Source organism: Melospiza georgiana, chromosome 14, assembly GCF_028018845.1.
Source record: "Melospiza georgiana isolate bMelGeo1 chromosome 14, bMelGeo1.pri, whole genome shotgun sequence".
NCBI classification, from domain to species: Eukaryota; Metazoa; Chordata; class Aves; order Passeriformes; family Passerellidae; genus Melospiza; species Melospiza georgiana.
The window spans coordinates 5,237,204-5,243,781 of record NC_080443.1 but is presented as its reverse complement, the minus strand read 5'-3'; positions in this window follow the sequence as shown (position 1 = coordinate 5,243,781).

Sequence of the window (6,578 nt, the reverse complement as noted above, 5' to 3'; positions counted from 1 at the left end):
GCCCCTTTTGTTACCAAATCTTCTTTGCCACTTAAACCTCAGGCCAATCCCTGATTGCAATACCCCTTTAGAATTCCCGTTCCTGGAGACCCCATTGGCCCATGTGAGCCATCCTCTTCAGCCACTACCCCAAGTGGTCCCAGACACTTGATGTAATCCCCTCAGTGCTCCTCTGAGGATTCCCTACTGGTTTGCTGTTTGTATCCACCCCCTGATTTGTGTCTGTACAAAAGCCCTTGCACAGGAGCGTCCAGGGCTCTTTTGCCTCTGATCCCTTTATTTGGAATAAACCCTTCCCTGTGGAACTTCAAGACAGACAGTCTCCTCCTTTCTCCTCTGCCTGGTCCCTGTTGTGGCGTGTCTCTTGCACCATAGAGCAAGTGGCTCTAAGGATTCTGCCTCTGGTAAATGCCCACCCTGAGGCAGTTCCCAACTCCTGGCATGGTGCCAGAGTTCTAAGAGCCAGCCTGGGCTCTGGGTACTATGGCAGCCATGAACTGCCCAACACCTGCTGGGCTACACTTTGCCCTCAGCCTCCTGCTGTAAAGCTGAACTCATTCTGTTCAAGACAGATTTCCTCTGCATTTATGTCATTGTAGTCAGATGAGAAATTGGCCCCTTAATTTGAATACAGTGGTGCGTAGAGCTTTAGTCTAATGTTTTAATGAAGCTGACCTATGCTGTGATAGCAAGTTTATTTAACAAATCTGGTATTGCCAGAAGGCTTTTGCTACTCTAAGACTGTGCTCTACACATGGACCAGCAGAAGAATTAAGGCCAAATCCTCCCTCAGGAACTGGAGGATATCACATGTGAGTAATGAGCTTTTGTAAGGAAGAATTTACTTTTCTTTTTTCCACCAGGTGACCCTCTGTTCCAACACCGTGATGGACTTCTACAGAAGATTGCTGGTGGACCTGGAGGGTTTTGGTGAGGGAGTGGCATCAGTGGTCATCGTAGCCAGGTACCAGCCCTTCCCTGGCCTCCCCCAGGCACTGCCTTGCACAGGCTTTGCTGGCTGCAGCTCCCAAGGAGAAGTGCTGGTTAATGCCCTCATGTTGTGCCAGCTGGACATGAGAACAGCAGTGCTTGGACAGCAGCCTGTGGTGAAAAGCACCTCTGCTCACAGCCCAGCATGGTCCTGGGCCCTTTTCTAAAGGGACCAGGAATGATATCATTTATTGGCCTGGGTGTTGGTGCTTGAGGTGGAACAAATTTCCCGAGGGCCCCCTCTCCTTCTTCCTGCAAGAGATGGAGTTGTGCTGGTTGTAGCCACCCTGCATTGGTTTGGGACACACCAGGCGGCCTGCTGAGAGTCAGGCTCTGGTTCTGTTCATGAGGGCACGTGACAGGGGAAAGTGGCTCCCAGCAAGAGTGGTAAGGGCAGGGTCTTACGAGGGGAAAGCAGCCCTTGATGTGGCAGGTCAGCTCCAGTTTTTCTCCTTCCCTGTGCTTCCCATTTTGAGCTTTAGTGTTCTCAGACTTAAACCAAAAGTCGTTCTTGCTGCCGCAGAATTTCACCCTGCTGTGCTGCTGTGGGTGTCAGTTTAATGCCAAGAGGGATGCAGTTCCCTGGTGCTGTTCCCTCTCCCAGGCAGAGGCAGTCAGTGCCTGGGCTGCCATTTTGTCAAGCAAATGGAGCTGGGGCCAGTCAGTGCCCGGAGCTGTGAAGTGAAGGAGCAAGGGAGCTGCAGGGCCTGGGAGGGGGTGGGTGATCAGCCCCTCTGTGGGGCAGCTGGTGTCTCGTGCCCTCCAAGGCTGGGGCCAACAGCTGAGTTCTCAGGCAGGGCAACAGCACCATTGGAGAGAAGAGAGTCATTTTTACTGAGACACTAGAGTTGTGTGTTCCCTGAGCCTTAGTGAGCACTGGTCCTTGTTGGGAAGGCTCCCCCAGAGCTCATGGATCACCGGGACTGTTCCAGGAGTCCTTGCAAGCCTTCTTGGGTAAAGGAGGGGCTGAGGCAGCTGTGGGGCAAAGTGCTCTGCCTGGGGCACTTGGCAGCCTCTGGATGCTGCCTCTCAGGGTTTGCCCCTCCTTGACAAGACATGTTGGATGGGAAGAGGTAGAAGGCAATTTATCACTGTAGGGCTGTTAAAGGCCCATTTGACAGTGACCAATGTGTTCTGCTCCATTTCACAATCTTTAGGGGTAAATGTTCTTCATTCTCTCAGTATCTCTGATTCCCTTGGGGTCATCTCTTTGCCCAGATGTGTTGTTCCTGAGCTGCATGTGTACCCCCAAATCCTTCTGTACAACGAGTGCCACCTGAAGGTGCCGTATGAGAAGAAGCTCTCCATTAGGAACCTCAGTAATGTTCCTGGCTGCTACGGGCTTATTCCCCAGGTTTGGCATCACATCCACCTGCTCCTGTCAAATATTATTGGGGAGATTATTAGGGGAAAAAAGGGTTTGGATAAGACCTTGCTGGTTTCTATTCAGTCTTAAAGATCTGCTAAGAACAGGATCCTACCTGAATGTAAACTTTAGGATGCAGTTTAACCTCCCAAGGAAACAGTTTATGTTCTCAGTCTTCAGGGTGCTTTCTTGTGGGAGATCTTAGAGGGTTGTGAAAAGCTGCTGCATCCACAGACACCAGTGCCTGTGCTGGCAGCCTCCTTGCAGGATGCCCTGGGAGTGCTAAGCCTACAATTCTTGCAGCTTGTTTGTGCCTTTTACCTTTGTCCTGAGGAGTTTTAAACATGTGTGTACGTCGCTGTTGCGGTGCATGTTAAGGAGTCTAAAGTTTCTTCAGAGGTCCCTCTGAAGTTGCATTTCATTCTGTCCCTTCCAGAAACGTGAGGAGGACTCTCCTGTGCTCTACAGCAGCCCCAAGCCCTGTGGGATTGTCCAGCCTTTCAGCACTGCAGAGATCCCAGTTGTAATCGAAGTGCAGACAGTGGGCGAGCATCGCACCAACATTCTCGTCGGCGTGTTCGGGGATGCGAGACACCCACGGGTGAGTGCAAGGGGAGCTGTGAGCCTGTGTGCAACTGCTCCTGCAATGGTGCACAGGGGACAGGGATTCTGCCAGGGAAAACAGCCACAGGCTGCTGTGGAGAAGGACAGGAGGGATGGGTGGCACAAACAGCCCGTGCCTCATAGGTGGTGATCTCAATGTCTGACACAGAAGGTAGTTCATCTAAGCTGGAATTGAGGGGAGTTTTAGTTAATTAATCTTTAAAATGCTGTTAACTTTGGAAACATCTGTTTTAAAATGTCTTGTCCATCTCTCTGAGCACAAAAGAAGATGTCAGAAGACTTCTGGGAACCTTGAGCTTTCTGTAAAAGAAAGGAAAGCTGGCATTTGAAGAGTGGTTGCAAGGATTTAAACTGATATTAAAACATAATGAAATGATGATGCCAACTTCCCTGGATGGCACCAAACATCTGAACCTGGGCCATTGTGGCACTGCATGTAAATCAGTGAACAGGAAGGACAGGCAATGCAGGCTGTGCCAGGGAGCCTGAAGTTTGACAAAACAGTTGCTTTCAACTATCAGGCTGCTTACCTTAAAGAGGAGGGTTTCTCCCCACCAGAATAACCAGTTGTTTAACTGTCAGCCTGGTCTTAACTAGAGATTTCTTGCAAAGCTTTTACCTTTGGGCCAATAATTTGTAGTTTGAAATGTTCTCTTACCTTAATCCTTTTAAATTTGGAGGTGAACCTGTATTTTTCTTTTTCTCCAAGAGCCCAGCATTTCAGCTGGAGTGTGGTAGCTGTCCCTAAAGCAATAACTTGAGCAGGGTTGAGCTGTTTAAGCTTTTTTAAGTTTCTCGGTTGTGGTTTGTTTTGGGTGGTTTTTTAATCTTTCTTACCTGCTTCCTGGAACAGGGAGTAGAATTACGGAGCTCTGTAGAGCTGGCAGAAGTCTACCCAAGTCCAACTCTGTTAGAGTTTGGCAGGATCCCAGCTCTACAACCTGCTTCACAAAGCTTTACCCTCTTCAACAAAGGTCTTGTCGCTACAGACTTCAGGCTAGAAATGGTAAGTATCTGTGGGGCTGTTTTCCAGGGAAATGGACTGGTCAGTAGCAGCCATGACTTGGTTTTTAAATGCAAGATTTCCATATTGCCCTGTGTGAGAGGAGGCAAGATACTCCAATATTCCCTCTGAGCGAGGCAAGAGGAACCTGGCTCTGGAGTGGTTTTAGCTGGGGCACCCCTCAGTGAAGTCAGGTGCAGAGAGGTTGGAGCAGAAATTTATCTGGGTTGACAAGTTCTCCCTTAATTTTATCTTTTGTCTTTAGCTGTGTGTGTCACATTTTGGAGCTCCGAGATCAAGAGAAACCTGTGGTCCTTTGCTCCCCAGAGCATGGGTTTCACTGTGGTTTCCCTGTCCCATCTGCATTTGCTTTGTGCCAAACTGCTGTTAATAGTAGAGAGCAGGGTGTGAGGTCTGTCCTCAGACTGCTGGTGGGGAGGCAATTTTCACACCTGCTGGGGGTCAAGCCATCTGGGCTGTCCACACAAAGACAAGTGTGGGGGTTGTGCACCCCCAGCCTGTGATCTCTGTGCTATTGAAGAGCATCTTTGGGGAGCAGCTGCAGAGAAAGGCTGTTTAATGTGTGGGGGCTGCAGAGGGCAGAAGGAGCTGGGGCTGCTCCCCTGGCAGGGGGAGCAGGGCTGGTGCAGCCAGGAAGGGCTTGTAGGCTGGGCCTGGGGCTGGCTGGGATGTCTGCTGGAGGGGGAGATCTGTGAGGGGCTTGAGGTTTGTTCTCTTCTTCATGCTGGGTGTGTTGAACTTGTGGAGCTGGATAAAACCTGATGCTATGGACTTGTTTGGTCTGTGGATAAAGCATCAGGCCATGTGAGAGAGTCCAGCCACAGCCTCCTGGGCCAAGGAGAAGGGGTGTGAATTTTCCTCTTGCTGCTTTCCCAGCTGTTTGGGAGATAAATGTTATTCTGAAGTGAGGGTTTTTTTTCAGGGCAGCTTTCTCTGACTCCACAATGGAGTTCTGCTTTCAGCCTCTGCAGGGAGCAGTGCACCTTGGCTGGGTGCTCATGGTGTGTAAAGGTTGGCTTTCACATGCTCCTGCCAGGGCCAGACCTGCAGAGCTGTGTCTGTACAGCTGTGCTGGTGCAAGGCCTTTCCCCCTCCTTTGGGCACCTTCCAGCTCCCTTGCTCAGTCCATGAAGTCCATGAGAAAGCAGATGACAAGAGTTCTTGGGAAGAGTGGGCCATGCCCACAGAGCACATGTTGTCCAGTTTTCTTTCTGCTTCCTGCTTTCCTGCTCTGCATTAGAGGTGACTTTTCCAAAGCAGAGGGCCCTGGGGCACCTCTCTACAGCTGATGATTGGTGGGGAGTGAGGGCTTCAGTCCTTCAGGGGGTGTTGAGAAGCACTGATGGCCCCTTGGGAAAGAATCGTTTGGCATTGGGGTTTTGCTTACCTGGTTTTGCAGAGATATGTTCTTCAGGCTCTCAACAGTGTCCTCCAGCCATGTGGTTTCTGCAGTGGGATTTGAGCAGTCAGGACTTCCTCTGGCCTTGAGCCTTTGTGAGAGGCCAGGAGAAAGAAAGCAGCTTTCCTTGGCCCACACTGCAGAGAAAGACTGGGGAGGGAACACTCTCCTGAGGATAAGCATCCCTTGGGTTGGGCAAGACGGGGTTAATTGGGTGAGTCCCTAAAAGGAGGGGGAAATACAGGTTGTATGAACTCTGCTGTTGCCCAGTACTGTAGCTTAACTTCAGGGAGATTAAGCCTTAAGGTTTGTATCCTCCCCTCTTTAGTCTTTCCTTTTCTTATATCCCGCAAGACACCAGGGTGTATGGTTTCCGTCCTAAATGCATATTATGTTTGTCTTACAGGCTTCCAAATCCTACTGCTTTGTTGTTGAACCCAGTGAAGGAGTGATCCCTGCGAGGGGTGAGGTTCCTGTGACTGTCACAGCAACCCTGGATGACACTGTGGGTTTTGATGACTCTGTCCAGCTGTTCATTAGGAACCGCCTTTGGAACACCGTCTATATCCAGGCTTTCGGCATTGGCACCACAATTGTCATAGATGAACCATTCGCCCCAGAGCTCAACTTGGGATACCAATTCAGGTAGGAGATCTCTCCACTCCCACCTCTCCTCCTGTCTCAACAAGGAGCAGTTTTTCTGTAGTCCTTCAGGCAAGATCTTCTTCAGTGTTCAAAGCCCTGACTGCTTCCCTAAAGGCAGAGATTCCTTTACAAACATGTGATGGGCAGTTGAGAGTTGTTAGACACCCTCAAAAGCCACTGAAAGGGAAACCAGTTGCTAAATTGCCACAAATTGTCTTTAGTTCCAATACATTGATGTCCTGGCTTGATCAAGTAATGATCTCACAGGCTGCCCAGAACAAAAGGTTCCTGAAATGGTGCCCAGATGAGGCAGTCCCTCCATGTGGCTGAGGGACCAAGGGAAGGAAGATCCTTTCTCCTGTCCTTGCCCTTTCCCAGTGGCACCTCCCAGGCAAGCAGGGGCCCTGGGAACAAAGAGACAGGAGGGTGACAACCCCCACCAGGAAGGCGGGAGCCCACAGAGCAGTTCCAGAGGCAGAGCTGCCAGCAGAGTTTGCAAAGTTCACTTCCAAACAGTTTCTAATTGCAAA